The sequence below is a fragment of the Sorex fumeus genome, unplaced genomic scaffold (genome assembly GCF_029834395.1).
Source record: "Sorex fumeus unplaced genomic scaffold, SorFum_2.1 ptg000003l, whole genome shotgun sequence".
NCBI classification, from domain to species: Eukaryota; Metazoa; Chordata; class Mammalia; order Eulipotyphla; family Soricidae; genus Sorex; species Sorex fumeus.
In genome coordinates this window covers 23178920-23197181 of record NW_026606060.1, presented here as the reverse complement: position 1 = coordinate 23197181, position 18262 = coordinate 23178920, and the positions used below count along the sequence as shown (strand labels likewise).

At 41.8% G+C, this 18262-nt stretch overlaps 1 protein-coding gene across 2 annotated transcripts in view; it reads left to right on the top strand.

Annotated features, from left to right (window-relative positions):
* Window positions 1-3453: 3453 nt before the first annotated feature.
* The window catches only part of OSBPL8 (oxysterol binding protein like 8), a 197219-nt gene continuing 182410 nt past the window's right edge, over window positions 3454-18262 (top strand). For both annotated transcript variants that reach the window (XM_056114713.1, XM_056114706.1), the window contains exon 1: window positions 3454-3576. The gene's annotated coding sequence lies outside the window, so the exon portion shown is untranslated. The remainder of the gene's footprint in view (window positions 3577-18262) is intronic.

Genomic DNA, 18262 nt, shown 5'->3' with positions numbered 1-18262 from the left:
TTTGGTAACTCAGGCATCACTCCTGACAGGGCTTGGGATTGAACCCGTATAAGGTGCTTGGGATTTAACCCAAGTCAGTCAGGTGCAAGGCAAGTGCCCTGCTTGCTATACTATCTCTCCAATCTGTTTTTCATTTTAAAGTATCTAGTTGACTAGAATGCTTTCTGAATTCTTGATTTTTTTCTTTTTGGATTTCAGATCACATGCAGTGTTGCTCAGGGATCATAGATAATGTAGGGACTTTGACTGAGGGCAGCCAGCAAATGCCCCTGTACTATTTTTCTAGCCCCTGATTTCTCTTCTCTTCTCTTCTCTTCTCTTCTCTTCTCTTCTCTTCTCTTCTCTTCTCTTCTCTTCTCTTCTCTTCTCTTCTCTTCTCTCTTGCTTTTTCTTTCTTCACTGTGAGATAGCGTTACAAAGCTTTCACAGTTGGGTTTCAGTCATACATTGAGTGAACACTCATCCTTCCACCAGTGTATATTTTCTACTACCAGTGTCTCCTGCCTCTGCACCTGGCTGTCCTCACCAGGGCCCCTTGGAGCGGGTGGGTTGAGTTTCCCTCCCTGCCCCGAGCCAAGTCCCGGCAGCTGAAGACCTCTGGAACCCAGCCACAGCCATGCTTAAGACCACTCTCCACATGTTCGGATAAGCCTCATACATGAAGGAACCGGCAGAGAAACCCAGGTCTGTAGGACCCAAGGCTGAGATCTCCAAGCCTGCTTGGATCAGAACTGGGCCTCCTCCACCCAGATCCCCCATCTTTCAGTAGCTAGACAGTTACACTCAGCAAATGCCCCTGGTGCCGTGTAATCCCATCAATGGCCTATAAAACCAAGCTCTGGAAGCTCTTATTGTCTAGTTCTCGCTCTCAGAGAACCCAGCAGGCTACCGAGAGTATCCTGCCCGCACGGCAGAGTCTGGCAAGCTCCCGTGGCATATTCGCTATGCCAAAACGCAGTAACAATGATGAGTCTCATTCTCCTGACTCTGAAAGAGCCCCCAATGTGGCACTTGCTAAAATCTCAGGGCTAAGATGAATGGAGATATTACTGGTGCCTGCTTGAGGAAATCTATGAACAATGGGATGACAGTGATACAGTGATACTTCCATCACCCCCAACCTCCTCCCTACCCCCCAAGGCAGACAATCTCCCTCTTAAGTCTTTCTCTAATTTTGGGCATTATGGTTTGCAATACAGATACTGAGAGACCATCATGTTTGGTCCTTTATTTACTTTCAGCATACATCTCCTATCCCCAGGAATCCTTCCAACCATGTAAATATGGTGCTTATTTAGTGGTCCCTTCTCCATCACAAGTTGCCTTCTCTCCCAGCTCATAAGGCAGTCTTGCAAGCATGAAGCAATCTTCCTGGCCCTTGTCTCTACTGTCCTTGGGTGTAGTCTCATATTGTGTTATTTATAGTCCACAAATGCTGACTTCTGTCTTATTAAGAAATGGTAAAGAGGTAAGAGTTGTTTAAATTATGAAAATCATTTGTCCTGGGCTAGAAGGAAAAAGTAAGTAACAAGCTCCTTTCGTCTTTTGCTAAAGAGTTTTCCTAGTGACTGAAATATGGTAGGGTTTGGTTGTGATATCTACCTACCTCCTCCCCTTATTTCTCTATTATTACTTTCTTTTTGTGCCAAGTATGTTGTTTTTTGGGTCTCATCAACAGTCTTAGGGTGTAGGAGCTGATCCCTTCTGTCATGGTGTAAAACGACAAAAGCTTAGAGGCTAGAGAGGTAGTATAGGGTAAAGACACTTGCCTGAGGCAGTCAACCCCAGTAAGGTCCCTGGGGCCAGCACCTTTAGGAGTTAGCCCTGATCACAGAACCAGGACTAAGCACTGAGCACCACCAGGTGTGGCCCCCATACAAACACAAAAATTTATGTCCAAAAGTTAAGGCAGCTTAAATTTTAAAAAGTAGACTTTATCTAAAAAATAAAAAGAAACGCCAAATAAGAGTCTGTTTAAATTGTCAGTCACCATTCCACCTCACACTTTATAAAATATTTGAGACCGGCATCAAGGATCCTAAACACGACTAGGCAAGAAAAATTAGTTTGCTTGGCTACTTTCATTCAGATTGATTAAAATGTCTCATCCCTTCCTAAAAATCAGCTTCTAAGAAATCAGTTATTGAAAGAGAATTAGCAGGAGTGAGGGGAGACATGCTGAAAAGAGCTAAAGTGAAACACAAGATAATCTTTTAGTAACTGTATTGCAAACCACAATATCTAAAATGGGACAGAGGAGGGAGAGGGAGAGGGAGAGGGAGGGAGAGAGAGAGAGAGAGAGAGAGAGAGAGAGAGAGAGAGAGAGAGAGAGAGAGAGAGAAAGAGAGAGGGAGGGAGAGAGAGAGAGAGAGAGAAAGGAGGAGAGGTGTTTGCCATAGGAGGCAGGTGGCGGGAGAGAAATGTACACTGGTGAAGGCTTGGGTGTGGAACACTGTGTGACTGAAACCCAATCGTGAACAACCTTGTAACTGTATCTCACAGTGATTCAATAAAAACAGGAAAAAAAATATAGCCCGAGAGAGAGAGAAACACACACACACACACACACACACACACACACACACACACACACACAGAGTGTTACGAGCCACAGACCTAGTATCAAGTAGCTGCGTTTATTTAATTTTGGGGGTGGAGGAGAGCGGTTGTGGGGGTCACACCTGGCCTTATCGGTGGGGATAGGAACCCACGACTAAGACCACGGATCTGGTCCCTGCTTTGCAAACTAGACGCCAGCCGCCGCCGCCTTCTTTTCCTCTGCGAAAACCCGAGCCAAGCTCCAGTGTGTGTGTGTGTGGGGGGGGGGGCGGGGGCCGGTCTCGGGCTTGGGCCGCAGGGTGGAAGCGAGCTCCGGGGCCCCGATCCGGGAGCCGCCAGGGTGCAAGGCCCGGGGCGAGTGGCGCAGCAGGCTTAGCAAGTGCCAGGCGCGGGGCTACGGGGCTGCGGGCTCCGCGGTCTGGGGGCGACTCGACGGAGATAACGCTCAGCTGGGGCAAGGTGTTGACAGTTACTCCCGCGCAGCCCACGCCGCTCCCGCCGAGAGCTCGGCCGGGCCGCCGCCCCCGCGCGCTGTCACGTGACGGGAAGGGGGTGTGGCCTGGGGCGCGCGGGGGGTGTGGCCTGGCGGGGGCGGGGCCGGCGAAGGGCGGGGGAGGGGCGGGGAGGCGGGAGCTCGAGTGTGAAGGCTCTCGGCGGCTCCGGGTGCCCACAAGCGGCGGCGACGCGGCCGATGACAACATTAGGTCGCGACGCGCTCCGGGCCGGGCGGTGCTGGTAGCGGCAGCCCGGGAGGCTGCGGTGCTCGCTTTGGCCGCGGCGGCAGCGACCGGACTTGAGGGAAGGTGGGGGGGCGCCCGCCCAGGCCCGTGAACTGCCGAGCGGGAGTTTCCGCCCCCCTAGCGGGCCGCCGCCGCCGGCACCTCGCAGCCAGCGCCCCGCGCGTCCCAGCTGCCGCCGGCCCCCCGCAGCCGAGGCAAGTTGAGGTCCGCCCGGACGCGTGCGGGGCTCGGGAGGAACCGGCCCCCCGCGCCCCGCCTCTCAGGGGGCTCCGCACCGGTGAGTGTCTCTCCCGAGTTGGGGGGTGGCGGCGAGTGCCGGCCGCACCCCTCCCAGCCGCCGCTCCGCCCCGTCCCGCGTTCCGTGCCCGGGGCTGCCCCGGCGGGGGGGGGCCCTCCAGCCTGGCGCCGAGGAGTTCCTCCTTACCCCGTCGTGCCCACTCCCCACCCCCGATTTGGGGGCGGAGAGAGGGAGTGGGGTGTTCCGGGGCCCGCCGGAGCGGCGTCCGCATCCTGACAAAAGCCGCGGCAAGGGGCGGGGGAGGGGGGCGGTGCGAGGCTTTTTCGGTGTCCCGCGAGTCCCTCGCCTTCTCCCGAAGTTTGACTGCGCGATCGGCGGGGGTCGCCGGGGAGCCCCCCACCCCCACTCCCGCTCCCCGCGTCGGGGGGTGCGGCCGGGGTGGGGGAGGGAGCAGCCGGCGCTTTGTCGCCGGGTGCGGTTGGGGCGCGGCGCGGGGGTCTTCCTGTGACAGCCCCGGAGGAGGCTCCGCACCCCGCCCTTGGCAGCGCCCGGCGGCTCGGCGGTGGCGTCCCCTACCCCGCCTGAGCCTCAGTTCCTTGTGGCCTCCTTCGGCCGCCCGCCCGCCAGCCCGCCCGCCCGCTGGAGGGAGGCGAAGCCTGGCCTCCCCGCGCCCGTTCCCGGTTTGGTTTCCGAGCCCTTTATCAGGAGTAGAATCAAGTTCCCCGGCTTGGGATTCCTGCGTTCTGGCCCGGGCAGAGCAGCAGCAGCCTCGGCCGATTGCCCGTTCCCAAAAGTCGTGTGAACAAGCACGGGTTTTCTAGGAGAGACGTCGCGTTAGGCTTTGAGCATAACCTCATTTCATCTCATCGAAACGTTGTCTCGAACTGATAGGTATCTTGGGCTCTCCTCACTGGTTAAGCAGATGGGAGAGCTTCATTGATGAGACTGGCACATTTGTGAAGTTTTTGCCTTCTGTTGCTGACTTAGAGGACTTGTGAGGAATTGAATGCCCTCTGTATGGCCCGAGTTACTTGTTTTCATGAACTTCTCCACATATTTAGCCTCAGACTAGCGCCACTTTTGGTCCTTTTTAAAATAATGACTTAATGCAGTTCTGTCTCCCATTAAGAATGCAGGGAGAGTAAAAACTGTGGAGGAACATGGGTGAATTACCTATTGCATTTTCTCCATCCCCTCCACCGTCATGTAAACCAATAACGAGAAACTGGGGTCAGTTTGGATGCTTGCTAGAACCTCCTTTGCAGTGAAATTGTAAAGAAATGTTAGTTTCATAAAATAGTTTGGGGAAGAAGACTAAAGTCAAGCGATTTGTTGTTTATTAGAAGTTGTGGGGCCAGAGTGATAGTACAGGGGTAGGGTGTTTGCTTTGCAGGAGGCTGACCTGGGTTTGGTCTACACCCCACTTGGCTACCAGCCCCCCCCCCCCAACCCTGCCAGGAGTGATTGATCCCAGAGCACAGAGCACTGAGCCTGAACACTGCTGGGTGTACTAATAGGACTACAGAAGTATTAGCTCAGAGGACTGAGTGTGTGAGGCCTGGATTTTATCCCCATACAGCATTGTCCCCTGAGCACTGAGCTGGAAAGTAGCTTCTGAGCACTCCCGGGTGTGTTCCCTCCGTGCAAATAATTTGTTATCCCTTTTTTTGATAATAAGGTAAAATTGACCATATGCCTGTTCAGAGTGCTGGGAAAGGGAATAGATGAAACCTAAGAACTAGCTTTTAGGTCTTTAATTATGGAGATTAAGGTTGTGGTCAAATTCCATGTGAACCATTGGAGCCACAATACATTGTATGCAGGTGCATAGAAATGACCGGTTCATTAAAATTAGTCCAGGGTTTCTCTCTCTTTCATTGGATATTGTATCACTGATCTGGGAAAGATGCTGCTGTTTATTAAAAGTGTTGTGTTAAAAGCAATCAAATATGTTCCTTACAACATTTATGGCACCTTAAATTGTAGTACCTAGTGTGAGTGTTCATTTTCGAATAGAAAACCTTAAAGTATACTTTGGGGATGAATATATATTTCTGTCTAATGTAATTATGCTTACGTGTGCTTTGCTTTAAAAATTGATGAAATAATCAATGTACAAAATGTGCACTATAAAAGTGTTCTTGATTTTTTGTGGGGAACACACCTGAACTCAGGAACTACTCCTGGCCAGGCTCTGTGCTTGGGGGTTCACTCCTGGCAGTTCTTGGGGAGCATGTGGTGCCAGAGGTCAAACCAGATTTGTATGCAAAACATGTGCTCAGTTTGTCTCTCTGGTCAGGATCTTTTTGAAGAACAAATGCACTCAATCTTTTAAACTAAAAAAAATTTTTTTTGTTTTGTTTTTCTGGGCCACACCTGGCAATGCTTAGGGGTAACTGCTGACTCTGCACTTAAGAATTACTCCTGGAGGGTGCTTGGGGGGTCCATACAGGATGTCCACGATTAAATCCAGGTTGACTGTGTAAACAAGGCAAGTGTCCTATCTGCTGTACTATTGCTTCTGCCCCAAATGCACTCACTTTAGTGTGCTTTTAGTGTATTTCAACTTACTTTGGTTTATAAATAGTCCATGAGGAGCAGGTTACTTGAAGTGTGAATGGCAAAATAAAGAATTGATAGTAACATATAGTATCAATTTTGATATTATTTTGGAAACATTTTGTACATTTTTTAACCTGAAATATTTAAATAAAATATACAATGTTGAACACGTTTATAACAATATTAGAACTTTGGGTTAAAAGTAAAAGATACAGTTTCTTGTCTCATTGTAAATATGACCTTCAAATTCAATGTGAATAAAAAGGCCTCAGAGTTGTTCTTTATGAAGGTGATTCAGTGCATGGAAACTGATGGCTTGATTAGAGCAATTATGGCGAAGGTATGGCCATTTTCATGTGGGAGAGACATAGATCTTTCAACTAATGTGAAGATTTCATGTCAGTATGTGGGAATCTGGACTTAGGTATCTGGACTTAGATCTATCCTTCTTTTGTCTTGGTCCCCATACTTATATGCCTTCTGAAAGGCATGAGTTGAAAGTGTAGTCTGGGATAAAAGAAATTATTCTCCTTGAAAAATGTATTGAGTTTGCAAGCAAAAAAGGATTTTCTTCAGAAACCTTACAGGAAATGAATCTCTGTTCTGAAAAGTCTTTATCTCATGCCCTGTGTTGTTATTATTTTTGTACCATATTTCCAGACAACCTGAGTGCTTTGTCATGCCAAGGACCATGTTTGTTTTGCTGATCTGTGAGTTTCCAAATGCTTTATAATTACTGAATGAAAAAAATGTAATTCTTGTTTTATGAATGGAGAACAAAGTGATGTGTGAGATTATATCAGTTCAGATAAAAGCCAATGTGGCAGTATTGGAAGTATGTTGCTAGGAGAGCAGAAAACTTTAATCTGGGAAACTTTTTAGGAAAAAGTAGTTCTTTAGTTAGGTTTTGCCTAAAGATTACCTGAAAATAAGTAGACGTTCTAAGGGGGCTAGATAGTTTAAAGCAATGCATGTCTGATTAAGGCTAGTCTCTGGGGTAATGTTATGAAGATCTTCTCCCTTCACAGTTGTCTTCCAGATAAAAAGATAGACTTACCCTATAAGATTAAGTATGCGAGTTTCAAAAGTGGCAATGTATAGTGAAAGCAAGGACACTGAGCCAGTGATCAGAAATTTTGAATGGAATTTGGATTGCATTTTATGTAAGTAAGTGTGCTTGGGCAAATCAGTGGGCCTTAGTTTAGGTAAAAGGAGGCCAATGGTATTAATCTCACATGGTTGTTGGGAGAATAAAGTTATGTAATGTTTATCAGTGTACCTGCCTCAGTATCTAACACAGAAGCTCAACAAACATTACATTATTTAAGATATTTCCTGTTTAGAGCTTTAAGAAGTATTTGAGGGCCTGGAGCTATAGTACAGAGGGTAGGGCACTTACCTTGCGTGCTGCCAACCTGGATTCAATCCCTGCCAATCACCATGGTTTCCCCAAGTCTGCCAGGGGTAATTTTTGAGCACAGAGCCAGGAGTAAGTCTTGAGTACAGCTGGGTGTGGCCCCCAAACAAACAAACAAACAAAAAAGAACTACTAAAAAATATTTCATGAATATCTATTTGACTTTTAGATGTTAAGTTTTCTATTACATGTAATGTTTTCTGATGTAATTGAAGTTTTATTTTATTACTTTATTAAAACACATTTTTTGGGGAGTGCCCCATACCCAGAGTTACTCTGGGTTCTTTTCCCAGTGTTCGGGAGACTGTGGCTCTTTGGATTGGACCCAGGCTTCCAGCTGGTTGTGCTTTCTCTGTGCTCCCTGTATTACTTCTTAAAGTCATAGATTTTAGCTTTTTAAACCGAGGGTCATGAGCCCATTTGTGGTCCAAAAACAATATGTGAGTTGAAAAAACTCGGCAACAAGTAAAAGGTTTCTGGAGACTCATTGCCAATAATTAATTGAAAATTAAATGTGTAATGAATCCAAGGTGTTTCTGGCTGCTAGTGGAAAAAAGTTTAAGAAGCTCTATTACAGACCCACAGAATGCTAATACCTTAAAACTTTAAAGAAAGGAATATGTGGTACTCAAAATCTGAGTTATTAGGCTTTTCTTTTTTACAGTATTTGTTTTTGAAGAAATTGCCTCAATCAAGGCAAGATAGATGTATCTTTTCATTGTTGGAAAGAAGGGGGATTTTCCTGTTATATAAGAACAGTTACCAAAAATACTTTCTGTTTTAAAAAAGTCTCAATCTGAGAGTAAACCTTGAAGAATTGCTGCTTGATGTGTTTTATTCTAGAACTGAATTTTTTTTTTTGAGCCAGTCGTAATAGACTTCTGATGATTTCTTATCTAAGCTTTTTGCTCCAGTAGCTTTTTGCTCCAGTAGCTGTTTTTTCTTTTGTGAATCTCAAATTTTTATTATGCTTTGTAAACTCTTTGTACTGTTTATGAGCTGCAGAGCAGTCTCTGCTTTGGAAGACTTTTATTAAAAGTATTTGGAAGGGAATTTTATCATAAAAAGACATAAACCATTTAAGCACTTTCTTCCATATTCACAAAGAACTGAAAGAGGAAATGATTTTAAAGCTTGAAGACTCTTTACAAAGATACAAAGAAACTTTCTGATAGTTATTAAAATTTTGATATAGAGGCAGATTGTTATAGTACCTGAAGGTGTTTTAGTAGTCGTAGGCTGGTTATAATAATAGTTCATGTGTTGACTGCAGTGTTCCAGGTATTGCTTTAGAAGTACTTGACATGTTATCGCATTTAATGCTCACAATAACCCCACATAACTTTTTTTTGTTCTTTTTATTTATTTATTTTTAATTTTTATTAGTGAGACACCATGAGGTGCAGTAGTAGACTTACACATTTTTGTGCTTGGGTTTCAATTATAAAATGATCAAATACCCATCCCTCCACCAGTACCCATTTGTTCTTTTTAAATCTAAGGAACTGAGAGATTGTGAGTAGGTAGTAAAGCCAGCATTTTAACTAAATCTGAGTCCGAGGAAGGCTAAGTAGTAGATGGTAGAGTTTACTAAAAGGATTTAATTTTGAGGTTTAACCTGACCCTTGACTTCATAGCTTGACCTTTTAACCACAGTATTATATTGCTGTCTATAATTTATTTGCAGGTTGACTTTCTGAGCCTGTTTTGAGTGTATGATTTTATGTGAATATACTTTGTGATGCCACGAAGACTTGATTTGGCTTTGCCTACTTTAAAAGTACTTCGAATGCTTAGGTTAGCTCACAGTTAGGGAAAAAGAATCATTGATAACAACAGCAACAATGAAACAAAAGAACCCCACAAAGGCTATTTCAATAAAACGTTGAGTATGTCATAACTTATTGAATACTGTACTTAAAAGAGTAATGGCTGAGGACTGGAGAGATAGCTCAGTGGGCTTAGCACGTGGAAGGCCTGGGATCCAGCGCAGCACAGAGTCAGGGGTAGTGCCCCTCCCACCTTCCACTTTCTAGCACTTCTGGGTGTGGCCCCCAAACAAACAAACAAAAAACCCCCCAAGAGTAACAGTTGTTTACTCTTGTGATCTGGTGGCTGTCTGGGAGCTGTGACTCATTGCTGCTGCTGGCGTCATGAGAGTATCTTACCACATATTATCGCTAGCCTGGAAAACAAAATAGACTTTCTACTGAATGTGTATCACTAGCACCACTGTAAAGTTGAAAAAGTCGTAGTTGAATCATCCTCAGTCAGACCTGTGTGTTGGTCAAGTGAAGAGGAGGGTGAGGGACTTAAAAATAATAAACTTTTGTATAATCTTCCCGGTCCCTGACTATAATATTCCATTCTGTTTTGTTTTGGGGTCTATAATTTAGGAATAAAGGCTGTGCACCAAATAGTAAATATCCACAGGGGCCTATAATTTTAATAAATTAAACTTGCTGAGAATTTAGGTTTTTTTTTGTTTTGTTTTCCAACTAGTAATGCCTTAACTATAAGCAAGAATTGCACAGAGGTGATAGTTGAGGTCCTGAGGATATTCATACCAGTAGATGCTGACATGGGGCCATTAGGAGGTTCAGTGGATGCCTGCTCTAATCTACTCATCAGGCATGCTTTTAAGGCTCTAAAGGATCAATGGGCAAACTGCAAAGACCTGTCTGGACCCAGAAGATGGCCCCTAGATCTCTAATCAGACCAATCATAAGACATCTGTGTACATGAAAATATTCCTTTCTGTCAGGATACCATCATAAGAATGTACAATAGAGCTCTGGAGAGAGAGCAGGTGAGATGCTTACCTTGTATGTAATCAATCCTGGATCCAATTCCTGGCACCCCTGAGTGACCCCTGAGCACAGAGTCAGCCACACCCACCAACAAAACAAAATGCTAAAATACAAAACAAAACAAAAAATGTGAAGCAGAGAGAAACTATTAATGCTTTTCCATAAAAGTTCCAAAAGTTCCCTAAGAAGTAGAATTGATCAACTTGTTACCACTGACATTTGGGACTGGATAGTCGCATCCTTGTCTTGTACCTTAATTATACAACAGCAAAATGTTGCTAGAGAGACACTGAGAGGCAAAATCATCTTCAGTAGAGAACCATTGACTTAAAAATATGGAGTCAACCTGAAATAAATAATTTTAAACAGAAAGAAGCTATCTTTTATTATAGGGCTTTCTCTGCTCTTAAGGAATGGGGGAAGGTTTGATTATACGTACAGCACAAAGGAAGCTCTGTTGTATTTCTAAACAAACTTATTTTTTATCGAATGTTCATCCACACTTCTTTTAATTTATCAAGTTAAGATAATACTTGAATTTTCTCTTTTCTTTTTTTGAATTAGTAGCTATAATTTGCATTGCTGATACAAATTCTCCCCACCACTTAGCTGTAATGTTGATAGTCCTCTCAAAATGATGAAAAACTGTATAATTTTGATATTAAAACTTTGTTTTGGGTCAGGTAGTATGCTCAGATTGTGATTTCTTTTCATCAGGTCCTATAAGCAGCTTCTGAGCCACTTGGAAGAAGAGTAACATCAGGGTCCAGTGGATTTTGTTTTACTTAATCAGTTACTCAAGCCTAGCTGTTTATTGTTTTATTTATTTATTTTTTTGCCACACCCAGCTATGCTCAGGACTTACTCCTGACTCGAAGATCAGGGATTACTTTTGGTGAGACTGGGGGTGCAAGTGAACCTGGGTTGACTGATTGCAAGCCAAGTGCCCTACTGGCTGTACTTTATTGTTCAGACCCCCAAAACCTAGTTATTTAATTAAAAACATTTTGTACATCATTTTTTCTCTTGGTATTTTAACTGCTCCCTATTTCTGCAATTTATACATCTTTATAGTTTGTCTTTCTTGTATGCCTATCGCCAGATCTAGCTTGATATCTATTGTGTTCTCTGTCTGGAGTTCCCTGTGATTTTGTTTCTATTTGGAATTTTTATTTTCTTCTCTTTCTTTTCCTTTCCTTTTCTTTTTATTCTGGGGAAGGCGGGGGTGTTGGGGGGAACACCTGGCAGTGCACAGGGCTTATTCCTGATTCTGCGTTCAATAATCACTCCTGGTGGGCTCAGAGGACATATGGGATGTAGGGAATTGAACCCGGGTCTGCCACATGCAAGGCAAGGCAAGCACCATACCTACAGTACTATTGTTCTGGGCTCTGGAATAGTTTTCTTTTAGGTCTTTCAGAAGTTCTTCCTGGAAGTTCTTTCCACTGACCCCTTGAATTAAATTCATTCATTGACACATTTTTTTCCCCTTTAATTTTATTTTCCAATTTTGGAGTATATCTTTAAGTGACTTCTTAAAATACGCATATAGAAGAGGGAAGTTTTTAAATTCTTCCGTGTACAAAAATACCTTCCTTCTGTTCTTGTACCTGATTGAGTTTGGGTGGAGTACACTATTGTAGGTTGCGAACAATTTTCTTTCAGTACTCGGAAAGAATTGCTCAGTTGTCTTTTAGTATCTAGAGCTGCTGTTTAGGAGTCACATAATGAATGAGAAGACAGTTATCCTTTTAAGGTGATTTGTTCTTTATTTTATTTGAAAAAATTTTAGAATCCTCTTTATCGTATACCTTTCAAATACAAAGTCGTATTGAGGCTTATAGATATTTTGGGGGTGGGAAGTTAAGCTTCTGTGAAGCTCAGGAGTTAATTCCTGGCAGTGCTAGAGGAACACCATAAGGTACCAGGGATTGAACAGGGGTCAGCTCCTTGCTAGGTAAGCACATACCACTAAGCTATCTTTCTGGTCCATATAGGTTGCCTCTGTTTTTGTTATTTATTCTAGCAACTTATTTGCCCTGGCAATCTGAATCCCATTCTTCAACTCAAATAAATTCTCTTCTATGAGATAAGTTCTTTGATAACTTCTCCCCTCACTTTGTCTGCTAGTTCTCTAGTAGGCAGATGTTCACTTTCTCAGTGATGCCTTTTGTTTCTTCTATACTTATAAATTTTGTGTTCATTTTCATGGTGTTCATGGGATTCCCCCCCCCCTCAGTTTTAGGAAGATTATTTTGATTTAATTAAAAACATTTCTTATAATGCTGTCTTTAGTCTCAGAACACGTAGATTTTAAAGAGATTTTTGTTTCTATTTACCCCCTGGTGAGGTTCTTTTTTTTTAATCATCCATTTTCATACTTACTTTTCGTTATTACTGCTGGCTCAGAAATTACTCCTGGCGGTGCTTGGGAAACCATATGGGATGCTAGGAAATGAACCCAGAATTGAACCAGGTTCAATTCCTCCGCCCCTCTCAGAGAGCCCGGCAAGCTACCGAGAGCATCCTTCCTGCATGTAGAACTTGGCAAGCTCCCCGTGGCATATTTGATATGCCAAAAACAGTAACAACAAGTCTCACAATGGAGACGTTACTGGTGCACGCTCGAGCAAATCGATGAAAGACGTGCTACAGTGCTACTTTTCTTTGTTAGACTGTTGATCCTTATTTGTTTATTTTGCTTCAGCAAGTTGATTGAGTTCCTTGGTCTGACTCTCATCCTATTCCTAAGACTTGTTTTCTCTTTTAAATATTTTCATTGAGTAAAAATTCTGATCAGAGCACTCTGTGGTCAGAACAGTATGGGGTAAGAACTGTCTCTTTCCAGGCATTGTCTTAGGGTAACAAGGATGGAAAATAGCTTCTGGGCTATGGTACTGTAGTGCCAGATCAGAAGGGTTTATGATATGGCACCATATTCCCACTTATTATTATTATTCCCTAGATAGCCTGTTCACTTTTCTTTAGAGAAAGTATTTTTGCCCCTGGGGTAAATGTCAGTTGCTTAGGGAACTCCTGGGAGGGGAGATATGCGATGAGAAATGTAATTGTCCCCTGTAGCAAGCCAGGTAATGTTTTATTCTCCTATTTTTAGCCTGCTATTTATTCCAACGCTTTACTGTATCATTTACTTTACAGTCATACTTCTCTAGGTTCTTGGCAGACATCCTCATAAATCTCACATTATTTTTATTACATTTTTATTATTTTTCTTTTCTTTTTTACACCTTTTTGTGGGTTTTTTTTTCATTTTGGGGACACATCTGGTGGTACTCAGGACTGACTCCTGGCTTTGTGTTCAGGGATTATACCCCTCGGCTTGAGGGACTATCTGGGGCATCAGGAATCGTACTCTGGCGGACATATTCATAAATCTCACATCACTAATCACACAATCTCATGTCTTTGAGGAATTTGCTGACTTGCTTCTCTACACCTATCCTCAGCTTTAATTAATTTCTTTGCTTTTAGGGTTTTGTTTCCTCTCTTTACGTTGTTGTCATCTCCATTATGACTCCGAAATAATTGGTGGGAGAATTCATATTTAGTCTCCTGTCGTTTATTGGAGTCCTTTCCTAGCTTCTTGGACAAAAGATACAAGGCCGATGGTATTTCTTTATAACATTTTAGTGATTTATCCATAGAAATTATAATTATGATATTGTTAAATTCTGTATGTTTCCTTACTATTTTGAATAGTTGTTTATATTTTCTGATTGTCCAAAACTTTACTTTTTGAATTCTTGTTTTTGTTTCTCTCTTGGTTGTTATTTGCACATGTCATTTTGATTCCCTTGCTATTTCTAGTTTGCTACTTGGAAACATCATGAGATCATTTAGAGTTGAACTTAAAAGAGAGACTTTGCTCCAGAGAGTGTCAGCTTTAAGCCCATGGGGCTGTGACATTTTGGTTACTCAGAGGAAGTAACCAAAGTAGCAAGGACTTATCCTTGTTTATTTTCTGTTTCTTAACTATGTTTAGATAGCAAGATGTTATTATTTATTTAGCCTTAATTGTTGCAGTTACTTTGTTTCAGTAGTTATTATCGTTTTTATTACTTTTCTTTCCTTTTTAAACTTTTTTTTTGGGGATCACACCCAGTGGTGTGCTCAGGAGTACATGTGGCAGGGTTGGGGGATGGGGGGGGTGGAGGGGGGAGACCATATGGGCCATCAGGGATTGTATTCTGGTAGGCTGCTTCCAATTAAGCACCCTACCTGCTGCATGATCTCTCTGGCCCCACTCTTTTACCTTAATTTGTTGTTTTGAGGTCACTCTTGATGGTGATTGAAGGACCAGATATGCCCAGAAATGAACTCCCTATACAAAGCACACACTCCAATCATTTGTGCTATCTCCCTGGCCCTACCTTATTGTCTTTTGGTACTTGAAATGTTGAACTTAGATTGCTGAGCCAGTTCATTGAAGATCTTAACTTTCTTCTCCTACTTTCCTTCTATATTAAAAATTTTCTCAGAATTGTTTAAAACTTTATTTAGCCCATTCTCTTTTTTATTTCCCACTCTCATTTTCTGAATCTTCAGGTTCCATTTTCATTGATGGTAAAATTATTGTGGGCAAATAAATTGATTTATTTCTTATCTCCTTTCTATGATTTTGCTGCATTTCCTCCTTAATCTTGAGCCTTCTCTTGTAAGAATCTGTAATTCTTTCTTTTTCTTTTTTTACATCTCGGATTTTCACTCCTGGTTTGTGTGTATCTTTTAATGATTGGAGTATAGGTCTTTTTCTGTTAGAAGTTTCTGCCATCCAGGTTTTGAAAATGCTGGCAGCTTTGAACTTGAAGTCCTCTCAGAGGGGCTTGTGATTGGGAAGGTTTAAATCCCAGATTTTATAAGATATTGTAGGACCGCCTGTCAAGCTACCGAGAGTATCTTGCCCTCGACACAAAGCCTGGCAAGCTCCCTGTGAGGTATTCGATATGCCAAACACAGTAACAACAAGTGTCACGATGGAGACATTACTGGGCCCGCTCGAGCAAATCGATGAACAGGAGGACAGTGCTACAGTCATGCTACATAATACTTATTTGAAATTTAAAATATCTTAGAAAATCAGTTAGTTCTTGTGCTGTTTTTTTTTTATTTGCCCAATGTAAAGGAACTCAAAATTATAAATATTTGCTAATGCTGTTGATATCTATTTACTGATTATTCTGTGAACTTTGGCTATATTCTGTGATACTCCTCATTTTAGAATCCAGCTATTTGATTAGCTAATGATATTTCTCTTTCAAGTATGTTAAATATTTCCTTCAGATGTCTTGTGATTAATTTCCTTCTTCACAGGTTATCGTGGTAGTCTTTGTTTTTGTTCTTGATTTTGGGCCACACAGAGCAGCGGTGTTTTACTCCTGACTCTGTGTTCAGGGGTCACTCCTGGTGGGGCCTGAGTTACCATATGGGGTGCCTGGGATTGAATATAGGTTGGCTGCAGGCAGGCAAGTGCCCTGCCCTCTGTACTATTTCTCCAGTCCTGTTATAGTATTCTTTATTGCTTCTTTTATGCTTATAGTTTTGGTACTTTTATTTGGTTCTGAAATTTAAAAGAATATTTAGCATGATTTGTTTGATTTAAAAAAAAGTTATGGTTCACGTATATTTTTAAAAGTTATGATTGGGGATTATAGAGATAGTACAGGGATTAAGGAATTTGTTTTATTTGCCACTGACCTGGGGTTGATCCCTGGCACAGCATTGGTCCCCAAGCATCACCAGGACTGAATTCTGAGCCCAGAGCTGGAGTAACTCCTGAGCCCCAGATTCCCCTCCACAAAAAAAAAAGGGTTTATGATTAGGATTAAGAATTAAAAATAATAAACAGTGCCCCCTTCATTGTTGAGGAATAATTTCTCTGGAAAAACAAAGATTAAGTGATTGATTGCTTAACATTTATTAACATTTTAACTAACAAGATTTTGTTTATTTGGATTTTGGGGGGATTTTCTAATTCACAGTAGTAGTTATTAGCCTAAGTTGAAATTAATCAGTGATATATTTTGTGATTATAAGGCAAATTCGAATTTTAATTTTCCTGAATGCCTTTTGAGTATTCACTGAGGGTTTTTCCTTATTATCATATTGATCAGTTTCCATGAAAATAAATTTTCAGTGTAAGAGTTATCTGCTTTATGGGGCCTGAGCGATACTACAGGAGGGAGGGTGCATTCCTTGCATATGACCAACCTGAGATTGATTCTTGTACCCCATGTGGTCCCCCATGCCCCACCAGGAATAATCACTGAGTGCAGAGCCAGGAGTAAGCACCGCTGAGTACAGCCCCAAAAGCAAAAACAACCAAAATAAACAACCAATAACAAATAAATAACAAATAAACAACCAAAAAAAAAAAAAGAAAAGAAAAGAAAAAAAATTGTTTGCTTACTTCCTCATTTCTGTGTCTTTAAAAAAAGTTGAGACCATTAAGTGATGCTGCTTAGAGAGCAGGACAGTGGCATGGCAGAGGTGACTCCTGGCAATGCTCAGCTTCTCAGTGTAGACCTAATAGTTTGGTACTTGGATCTTGTAGTGCTCCGGAGCCATGCAGTGCTGGGGATTGGAATCACACTCCAGAATCTGCTAGGCATGCTCTTTTGAGTTATCACCCAGCCCTATAGATCATACATAAAATCGTGTTGATTTTTCATAGGTCCTCTTTAAATTGACTAGCTGAAGTTTAATTCTGCATCTTGTTTACTTACCTGATGAATTAGAGATGTTGAGTACTTTGGTTGTGGTAATGTATACCTAGAATTCAAAACCCTAAAGTGTCTTGGCCAGACTTCTGCACTTACTCAGTTTTCTTTCATGCCTAAGGTAGAAGCCATTCACAAGTCAGTATCAAAAAATGAAGAAGATGCTTGGGGGTTGAGTAATAAAACCAGTAATAAAATTCCTTGCAAATGTCTTGAATAAACTTTAGATCTTGCATTTCAAGTTTTGATTCGAGTAAGAGCTCTCAACTAAAGTATAGATATGACATATGAATTTTCCTTATAGGAAACTGGGTAGCTCTTTTGGTTTATTAGAATCAGTTATCATAGTAATTGAGAAACACATTGACTTTTTCTGGTGTTTTAATTTAAAACAAGGCTCATGTTTACTTTAGAAGATTAACTTTCTAGAAAATAGTAAAAAATGTTTACAGAATTTGATAGTTTAAATTAAAATAATTAAAAAATCAAGACTTAAAATTCAAAAGAGAGATATTAATATATGGTTCTAAATTATTAATACAGATCACTATTTTCATATTTAAACAGTGCCCATTATAGGTCTTGATTCATTGTCTCAGAAACCCTCTGTGAAATCTTTTATTACAGGTTTGTGCAAATTAGCATTACAAACATTACCGATTTAGTAAGCAAATGCGCTGGGAAAATGAGAAAGCTACCAGAAGTATTGTCTTTCTTGCTAACTAACTGTGACCTTGGCAAACTAGTCTCTCTGGTCTTAAATAAAATGGAGAGTTTGGAATTGATATCCTCTTAGTTTCTTTTCAAGATTCCTTGAAGGTTTTAGTCTAGAATTCCATTCAGACAGTATGTAATATAATCCTCAGAATGGTTCTAAAATGGAAGGTATTTTCTCATTTTACAAATAGAATTAATCATGTCATACAGAGAAATGTTTGAGTAACATGCTCAGTCCTGTAGCTACTAAGGGGCCAGTCAAAAAGGTGAACCTTGGCTTCTCATTCTATAGCCATGTGTTTCTTTTTTCAGTTTAAGTAAATGTGCTTTTGCATTATAGCATCTGTTATTCAGGAAAAGCAGAATTTATAAATTCAGAGATCGGAGCTCTGTACAAATCAGTTTTGCCCCAAGTGGAAATATTGCCAGTTTCAAAGAGTGTATACTAGAATTTATGTATCTAGGAGAGGACTGTTATGTTC